The sequence below is a fragment of the Paramisgurnus dabryanus genome, chromosome 9 (assembly GCF_030506205.2).
Source record: "Paramisgurnus dabryanus chromosome 9, PD_genome_1.1, whole genome shotgun sequence".
Taxonomy (NCBI): Eukaryota; Metazoa; Chordata; class Actinopteri; order Cypriniformes; family Cobitidae; genus Paramisgurnus; species Paramisgurnus dabryanus.
Window position 1 is genome coordinate 8,125,088 of NC_133345.1, and position 10,896 is coordinate 8,135,983.

Sequence of the window (10,896 nt, forward strand, 5' to 3'; positions counted from 1 at the left end):
ACCTTATTTAATGCCCTTGTGTTTGCTGTCCTGTGCTCGATCGTCTGTTTATGTGGAGTTTATATTTCTCCTGTTACATAGTCTAGTCAAGTGTTAAGTCAAGTCTTGTTCATTGTAGAGATTATTTTACGTTTATTGTCTTGTTCTCTGTTGGTTTTCAGTCCAGTCAAGTTTATTATCTAGTTTAGTGTTTACAGTAGTCTGTCATTAGTCATATCTTGTTTTTGCCCCCTCGTGGGTTTTGTTTTCAGTTTCATTTAATAAAGTGTTCATTGTTCCCCCATTCTGTCTGCGCTTGGGTTCTGTCTCCTGGCATCCCTGACAATTACTTTCTACAAAATATATTTTGCATATGTTTAAAATATATTTCTGGCCAGATATTTTTTTTTTGCTGTAGCTTAAAATTTACATTGTGTAACTTTTTAACGACATGTTTGTCCGGTGGCAGCTACCGTAGTTTCTTTATATGCTGGTAATATCAACATTAAAGGTCCTGTATGTCTTAATGTACTGTTTTTTCCATATGCTGCATTTTTTTAAGTGATTTTTAAGACATCCTAAAGCGATGTTTACAGCTCATTTGATTGGCTAAAAATGTATTTCCGATATTGAGCACACAAAGCATCATGCAAGTCAGGTACTCTGGGGCTGCATGCATGTGCCAGCCAATCACCTGCCATTAAAATAAATAAAAATTTTCTCTGGGTATATTACACTTTCCTGTTGATGTTCGTAATCAACGTCAAAGCATTACAATATAAAAACAATCATTACAGCATCATCTAGGACAGAAGTGACTAATCCTTATAGGATAATCCTCAGAGTTATCATTTCATTCAAACCACAATTATACGGTAACAAACAAGAATGCTAATTAGGTTTAAGTGAATTCATACAATTAGCAAATTTACTTTATTAAACATGAAACACAAAATAAAGCATGTATCTTGTTTGTGTCTAAAGTTTGCTCACACACGCTTTGTATAAGAACCATCGGTCAGAGGAAGAGCTCAGCGTCACAGGCGAGATCACTCATGTGAGCCCTGCTAACCAAATACACCATCGGTTGCTCTCACACACGGCACACTTGAGTTTCATAAAACACAAATGACATCCCTGCACGCTAGCAGACACAGAGCATCACAGGAGCAGACCGCTCTCATTAAACGCTCGCCGTCTCTTTGCTCATTATTCACATCAGAGAAAAGCAGGCTGTGCGTTGACACATTGTCTAATGTTTTCTGCATCTACACACTACAACTTTAATACTGACATATATAGAGAAAATACATATTCATGCAAATAATTGCTTGTTTGGAGATGTCAGTTCAGAAGCATGCTCAATGACATTTGTTATTTGCATGCTGATACGCTGTGGGACAAATTCATTAAATGAGTGCAGCCTAGTTTAGGCAGACACAAACAGTGCCAAAATAGCACTGACCCTTTTAAGATGCTGTCATTCAAACACAAGCGTTAGAGAATGTACTTTATTCTCAAAATTATGTGCTACTGTGTATTTTAAACTTTCGTATTACGTTGAAATATTGCCATTTAAGAGCACTAATAATCCAATTTATGATAACTTTTTGACTAGTTATAAGTTGCTATAAATAATTAAAATAAAGTTGTATTGGCTATATCTTGACATGGGGTGTATTTATTCATTTCTTTTGACCAATGGCAGGCTGAAGTAGTCTTGAAAACAATGTTTATGTTTGCTATTCCAAATGGATGACATGAATGGCATGGAGAAAACACACTGTAGCTTTGAGTGAAACAATATTCATAAAGCCATCTGCAAGGTGGCTATAATGTCTCCTCCTCTCTCACTGCAGATTCCAATGCAGCCTCCTGCTCACCTGGCACACACACACACACGCACACACACGCACACAAACACAGTGGGTCTGCTAGGTAAATACTGGCCGGGTGCCATCAATGCAGTCTGCTTCCAGCCCAACTGAAGACTTCCTCTATTACAGCTGAAGTGATCGCTGGCTACATGTGCTCTCCACAAGACTCTTTTTTTATCCAAGACTGGATAAAAGACGAGCAGTACATTTCATTGCAATGAGACGTCTGTACAGTGTCCAGTGAGATGTAACAACATAGACAGGTGTTTTTATTTCATTCTCAATGGGACCAGGGTGGCTTATAAGTGGGGGTGCTAGAATAGAGAAAGTGGTATGACAGTGTCAATAAGTTGAAAGTTGCAGCCAATCGGCCCATTGTGATGGCCAGGGGTGGCTGGTGTGTATTATGTAATAGAATAAAACATTAAAATAAGATCTTATTTAAAGTCTTTGTAAAGTCAGATGATTTTAAACACATAATAAATCTCTGAAACACATTACAAAGACTGTGAACTAGTACTGAATTGTCAAATTTACACATTTCTGTGTTAAGGATTGTCTGGGTGGGGCTTAAATGGTGGCTTGATGAGGCACCGGAGCAACCGAGCATGGCCCCGCCCCTATTACAAATGTGAGAATCCATTTAGGTTGCAGCTGTATTAGAAAGTGGAGAGAGACTGCAGTTTTAACGTGAGTGGGCGCCCCAGCATTTGACAGAGAATCCTGCCTGTTTTTCCAAAATTTTGATAACTTATTTTATTTATTTGCCTTTTTTAATTATTAAAATTTGGCTGGGTGGATAAGATCATTTAATGTCGGACTTTAAATTTCACATTAAAATAAATCTTTGGTGTCCACAGAGTACACATGTGAAGTTTTAGCTCAAAATACCATATAGATAATTTATTCTATGTTAAAATTTCCACTTTGTAGGTGTGAGCAAAAATTTGCCGTTTTGGTTGTGTCCTTTTAAATGCAAATGAGCTGATCTCTGCACAAAATTGCAGTGCCGTGGTTGGATAGTGCAGATTAAGGGGCGATATTATCCCCTTCTGACATCACAAGGGGAACCAAATTTCAATAGCCTATTTTTTCACATGCTTGCAGAGAATGGTTTACCAAAACTAAGTTACTGGGTTGATTTTTTTTTCACATTTTCTATGTTGATAGAAGCACTGGGGACCCAATTATAACACTTAAACATGAAAAAAGTCAGATTTTCATGATATGTCCCCTTTAAAGCGTTTAACAAAAACACATTCAAAAATATGCCGTCTTGCAGCTCTCTCAGGGACTGTTACAGTATTCCAATCAATTCCTAATGGCTAAAATGTTTTTTTTATCTCAATAAATATTGAAATGTTAAATTATGATTGTAAAATAGGAATTGTGTTTCACATCGACTTTTACTGGCCACTACCAGGGACAATTTCCTCTTTGATACTCGCATGGGCACCTGATTGATCGAAACAAACACAGCTAGTTTCAAATTTAGCAAGAGGGAACAGGATGTTCGCTTCACACCCAACCTGCCGTATCCTTGACAACACAGCTAACTTCACAGTAGTTTATGGTCGGCAGGGTGACCTCAAGGCTTTTATCAAAATCAACATGATGAAAATGACATATGGAGCATATAATTACCCTTGTCAGACCACTAAAAATAACACGCTTAGTGAAGAACAATTACACCAGGACTCATGGATTAGCTGGTGCTTTAATTGCTGCTGGTGCAAAAGTAGCGCAGTGGATGTTTAATGCTAAATTAGCCATGTACTGATCAATAGAATTATCATTAGTTGGGGTCATATCATTATCACATGCTTTCTGCTTTCATCCAACTGACAGAATGACAACCTGTTATAAAAGAGCATTTCTAACTTTAAGAGCAAAATAATTCAAATCTCGCTTGACTTACTATATTTCACTTAGAACAGTTAAACTTGCATATGTTTGTCAAAAGTGTACTGCATATTAGTTGGCATTAACTTTTACTAAATTTGACAGAAAAAGGATAGCAGGTGAATGACAGCTCATGAGGGAATATAGTGTGTCATTCTGAAAACTGGTAATGGGTCTGAAGTGTAGATGTACAGATAAATTGGAGGGGGGGGGGGTAGAGTTTAAAAATGAAAATAGAGGAAGAGATTGTGTTTAGGTGATTGTTTCATATCCCCTGACACACACACTCGCGCACACACACTCGCGCACACACACATGCACACGCACACGGACACACCTCCTTTAGCCAGCCCAAGGAAAAACATCACACCCCTGCATTACCACTGCAATGTCAATGAGGACTATATATCATTGACTATATGAATAGATTTTTTTGCATAGGTCTTGCTATGTAAAGAAGCTATTTAAAGCCCTGGCAGCGGGATTCATTTGCTTTGCAGAGCTCAGCCCTATTCGAGCACATAAAGCAAAAGTCTTAAAATAGCTCAGGTACGCAGCAGTAACTTACAGCCCAACGCTTTATTTCCCCCCATATACAATAAATATTGTTAGCAAGCAATACAGCTGCTGTTGTTCAAACTTAAGGTTTGGGATTTCAACAAACCCCTTATGATAAGTTTTAAGCTATAATGCATAACTCATCTCGCTCAGTGTGTGCAAGAGAGATTCATGAAACCTCAAATGGACGGCTTGTTGTGCCATTATTTTTCTTGGACGATTTCTGTCTGTTGGGCGATAAAATGACTTGGGTCGGCAAGCAACCACCTAGATCCCTCGGGTAAAATTGCTTTTCAGAACCAGCACTTCCTTTGTTCCTCTGTGGTGGCTTCCACTTTCCATCCAATCTGCTAAAAACACAAACTTAAGAAATAACCTAAGACACACTTTTTCAGTACTTATATTTATAGTACTTATATACACATTATGGGCCCTATCTTGTACCCAGCGCAATTGACTTTGTCAGTGATGCATGTATCATTCGTATTTAGCACCGGCGCACAGCGGATTTTTCCCTCCACAGACGCACGTCGGCAAACTAGGGAATGAACTTGCGCTCCCTGGGCGGTTCAGCGCAAAAAAGGAGGCGTGTTCCAGCGCAAACCATACCTGATGCTATTTTGCAGTTTCAAAAAACAATTGCGCCACTGACCAAAAAAAACTAGTCTAAAGTCAGTGGCGTGTTGCGCGTGGTTCATTATGCTATTTTAAGGGCGCATTCTTGACCATAATACGCACACACTTTGCATATCTAATCTACACAGATGCAACAGTTATTTTTGCAAATCATAAATTGTTACAATAAAAAATATTAACACATGAGATAAGGGAAATCATAGTGGTGAGCATTGTGGTGATAGTTTTTATTTATTGTGTGGCTGCGTAAAAAAATTCTCATGCAAATAACGATTAAAATATTTTAATAAGTTTGTTGTGTGGCTGTATTACGTTTATTTTATGTAAATAATAATTAAAATGTTTTCATAAGAAACCTTAATGTATGTGAACTTGATTTGTAAGTGTACTTTGGGGTTCTACCTTGCTTGCGTTTCTTGGGTCCGATTTCAAAGCCCCCAAACCCTTTCAGTGGTGAGGGTGGACGCAGCGATGTCCTCTGCTGGTATCAGGTCATAGAGGCAGATCCACCTCCCGTTACACGGCTTGCCCGATTTATGCTGGCAAGCTTGGGATTCCCCCGTCTCCTGACATCATTGTAGCGCTTGGCACAACGATTGGGATGCCAGCTGATGAGACAATTGTGGCTATTTCCTCTCACGCCTGTTTAACCTATGCTGATTTGTGCGGGTTTCTCCCATCTCAATACAAAACAACTTCTCTGTCTTTGACTGCTCTTACAAGAACGTGGGTCTCCTCGGCTGTAAACCGCTCCTGGCGTGCGCCTGGTAAATCCGTCATAATAATAGCAACCCACCATGGAACTTGCGCACTTGCGTTTAAAGAGAATGTTGGATAGCGTTCTGATTGGTTTATTTGACGTTACGCCCAAACCACACCTATGAATAATGAACCTACTTCAGACCAACCCCTTATTGATTTGCGCCTGGCGCAAAAATTATTTCTCCCGCCGGGAAAATAGCAACAGCGCCCAAGATCCGCCCACAAACTCACTTGCGCTTTGCGCTTCGCACTTGCGTTTCAGATCGTTAAAATAGGGCCCTATATGTTCATAATAATAATAATAATAATAGATTTATTTGAAATTTCTACAAGCACAAGCTTACTTTACAATGGAGACAAACAGTAAAACATAACATATGTACATTGCACTAGGGACTAAGATGAAAGACCAATAAACATGGCAGCAGGCATAAAGAAAGGCTGCATAAAATGTGCATAAAAGGTGTGTTTTAAGGTAGTCTCTCTTTCTCTCTCTCTCTCTCTCTCTCTCTCTCTCTCTCTCTCTCTCTCACTCTTTTCAGGGCTACTACCCTAGATTACTTTTAAATTGGCATTGCATTACTAACAGCATTTTTGTCTCTTGTATAACAAATTGCTTGTGGTGTCCCTCATTTTGAACAAAAGCGACTCTAAAATGACTGAATGTAAACATACACACAACACACAGGCAGGCAGAGAGAGTTTTGGCCCCACTGGATAAACACACACATGGCCAAGCGTGGCCAAACACTGGGCAGAAAAATATCACAGGCCAACTGGCAAAAATAGCTGCCCTCCATGGCCTTCCTTTCTCCTGCCTCCAGCTCTTTCACTAATATTAGTAAATACACAGAGCTCACAGGCAGAGCAAATACACACAGACTAACTCACGCCTGGGGCTCGACTAACACACAGCCAGCGTGTCCTGCTTTTAACAAGTCCTCTGCTGAATCTCCTCACACCATAATGAGCAAACACGAATGCTGGAAGACATAACAAGAGTGAGTGATAGAGGAATAGAGCTTATTCTTTCATGTATGTGAATGAATGTATACTGTGGATGTCCATCTGAATCTAATCCACTGTGTGCTGTTGAACGTTTTCTCCATAATTGTTATGACAATCTTATGACACATTGGCCGAGGCTGTGTGGTGTACTAGCAACCTGTATTCATTAGGTTAAAGGGGACATATCATGAAAATTTGATTTTTGTTCATGTTTAAGTGCTATAATTGGATCCCCAGTGCTTCTATCAACCTAGAAAATGTGAAAAAGAACAAACCAGTAACTTAGTTTTGGTACTGTAAACCATTTTCGCAAGCATGTAAAAATATGTTATTGAAATTTGTCTCCTCCTGTGATGTCAGAAGGGGATAATACCACCCCTTAATTTGCATTATCCAATCATGGCACTGCCATTTAGTACAGAGATCAGCTCATTTGCATTTTAAAAGAACACACCCAAAACAGCACATTTTTGCTCACACTTACAAAGTGGCAATTTTAACATGCTATAAAAAAAATCTAGATTGTATTTTGAGCTAAAACTTCACATACGTACTCTGGAGACACCAAAGATTTATTTTTATCATTCAAATTTGGCTTGGTGTTTAGTAACACATTATTCTGTGGTGTGACAAACTGAGAACACATTTAATATCAGACTGTAAATTCACCTCGTTTCAACCAAGAACGCTGGACTGTTCAAGCTGGATTTTGGCCGTTTCTAGGCCATTTAAACTTAAGGTTGGGTTTGCCTATATTTTATACAGCCATGTATATTTTAAATATGGTTTCTTGACAGGTATGTTAAATGGAAATTATTTAATACAGAAATATTTGTTTTATTAAAACAAAACATTGCTGTATACATCCATCAGTTGACATAATTGTTAAAATTCACAACATGTTTACTTTGTTCAGTCATTATACTTGCAGATGACTTTAGCCCTGAGAAAACCTGCTCCAAATCCCAGAAATAATACTATATTTGGCTGTTTTTTTTCTGTCACCTGGTTTAAAATATTAAAATGCCTAAAAACAACATGGGAGTAAAATAACATAATGTGAATTGAAGGCGAATGTGAAAATTCAATAGAACAAATCATGTAGTTTTCTGAAAAAAACATTTAATAGCAACAGTGGGGTTTGACTGTAAAGAAACATGCGCTGGGCTGATCTGTGTTTGCGTCCCAAGCCACATGAATATATTATTCAAATTTCAAAGAACACTTCCGAATATCAGATTGAAAGCCATTTCTTGTGTGACTCTTATGTTAAGGCCAAATCAAAGCTGAATTGTGCTTGTGTTTTTATAAAAGACCATAGATCATCAAAATCAAATGGTAAATGCTCAACTGTCAGTCGCCGTTTGATATCACCCATGGTGGGCATGAGGGATTTATGTTGTCTTGTGTGATGGCAAAAGAAATCAGTTCCCGTGTCTTTCTTTACCTTGTTGTAACCGAAGGATAAAAGAGAAGCAGGTTCCAGAACACATGAAGCATGCCGTCTGGGCCAGATAAGACTTTCTCTCAAATTGAATTGTCAGAGAGGGACCATATTTCTATAAAATTACGATACAAAGGGAAACAATGAAATAGCATATTGCATATTGTCATATTCATAATATACAGTAGTCTGTGTATGGAAGGGACACAAAGATATATGAACGTGTATTTATTTCTTGTCTAGACTAAGTTTTATCCTCTTAATTTTTTGTTTGAGTCCAGTCAGTACCCCTTTATTAAGCATCTCCTCAAAATACCCAGAGTGTCACATCCTATACCATGTGGACGGCACAATCTGGTCGCATAATAATTTGATAATGGGATATTTTTGTAATAGGTTTCTGGTTTGACTTTTTTTAAGAATGTACAAAGAAAGAACTTTCTCAAAATCTCTTGTAAATTAGCATTTTTATCAGGCTGTTATTGGATTCTGCAAAAAAAAAAAATGTATTTCTGAATGGCCTGAAGCCGGGATTAAGTGAGTTTATGGCGAAATTATTTGATGAATGTATAATACATGCAGAGAGCATTTGGGTAATATAAATTTCTTATTTTTGATGGAGGTGGCGTTTAGAGGTTTTTGCATCTGAGCTCCTCAATTGGACACTTTATTTAAATAAAACAGTTTTCATTTATTTCTCACCTTCATAAGCACCAGACTGAGTTTCCTGAATGACAGTTTTAGAGCAGATATAAACATAAGTACACACAAATGAAACTAAACAACTACACCAAAGGTCAAGCAGATTTTTTTGTGCTTAACAACAGCGTCAATTATTGGACGTTGCCTGCAGACTTCAGATAAAGTGATTAAAACTTAAAAATAACACCTCTTGACCCAAATCTGTTTTATAAATAAGCCACCAAACACCAAATCCACTGCTTCATAACAGCCAGAAACCTAAATCTTATTTACATCTCCACCATGGAGATTCAGACTCAAAGCTTAGCACACAAAGTAAGTGAGTTGGGAGGGTGTGTGTGTGTGTGTGTGTGTGTGTGTGTGTGTGTGTGTGTGTGTGTGTGTGTGTGTGCGTGTGTGTGTGTGTGTGCGTGTGTGTGTGTGTGTGTGTGTGTGTGTGTGTGTTCAATAATAGAACATTACTTCTATTACTAGTATCAAAGTATTTTTGATTATTATTACTTCATTTATATACTTACACTAACAAATCTGCAAATATACAATTGTAATAAAAAAACAAGGTATTTATAATAATTTAAGATTAAAATGATATTAGGATATTAATATAAGGTAAATTGTTATTACAGTATGCTTATCTATAATTAAAAATGTTATATTTATTTGGTAACACTTTACTTGAAGGGGTGTCATTAGACTAACATGACAGCTTCATATATCAAATATGACTGAATTGTCTTTGTTATGACAACTTGACATAAACCAATACATAATAACTTGTAATAAATCTGTTAGTGTTAATACTCTGTCAAATATTTTTAAATACCTTAACAAAATGCAACAGACACAAAAGATTATCTTTATGTATGTACACTATACATAAAAAACAAACAGAACTTGTTTTTCCTTACACAGAGGGTTCTGACATAGAAGAAAAACATTTACAAAACATTTAATTAATTAATTTAAATAACTGTTTTCCAGTGATATGGACCCAATGCTGCATGACTCAACCCATTATTGTACTGTTTTTATTTAATTTTATGTGAATTGGTCTACAAATGCCATAAAATATAATTTTATCAATTCTTATTCTTATTTTTCTTATTATTATTATTATTGAATGATTGGTTTTATTTATTAAACACATGGAGGAAACATAAAACAACATTATGAACTAAAGAATATTCATGATGTTGTTATAAAACTATATGACAGAGTATTAACACTTAATGACATTTAAATGACAAATTTAATTTGTATCACTGGTAAAAAGTGGTCAATTATGTTGTCTTGGTAATCTCAAGTTATCATGACAAGTTATGATGTATTGGTTTATGTCAAGTTGTCATAACAAAAACATCTTAAACAATGTCATCTTTGCATTAAAAATGACATTATTGAATGAATGACACTTAATGACAGTTGTCATAAACGTGCATAAAATCTCCTTCATGTTCATGACACGTGTCATGTCATGATTATGAATGTGTTATGTCAGTCTTATAAACACCCCTTCAAGTAAAGTGATACCATTTATTTTTTGTGTTATCAATTATTAAGCATGTTGGAAAATACTTTATTTTTTGAAGAAGGTACACTATAACTTTTGTAAAGAAAGTGGTGAAAAGCACTGATGCAATCTCACCCTGAACCCCATCTTTTTACAGACATCACAGCCTCCCTGTCACTCGGTTGCCATGACAGTTTATTCTCTAAGGGCATTTCCCTTTAATTAGAAGGAGAACCTCGGTCAGGGCGCGAGCCATCTCTTTCCTGCATATCTTAAATACTTCAATAAGAAACGGCTCAGGGGAGTGCGTGATTATCTCTGGATGCCATTTAATTGCACACGATTATTTTTCTGCATAATGGCTGTCTTATTCAATGACCCAGAATCAAAGGTGCTAATACTGAAGTGAAGTACCTAGTTCATTTCTCAGAGCTGATGGTGAAATCAGACACAAATGGGAAAGGCATAAAGAATGTAAAGTGGGAATTAGAGGGAAGACAGTGAGAAACAAGATTACG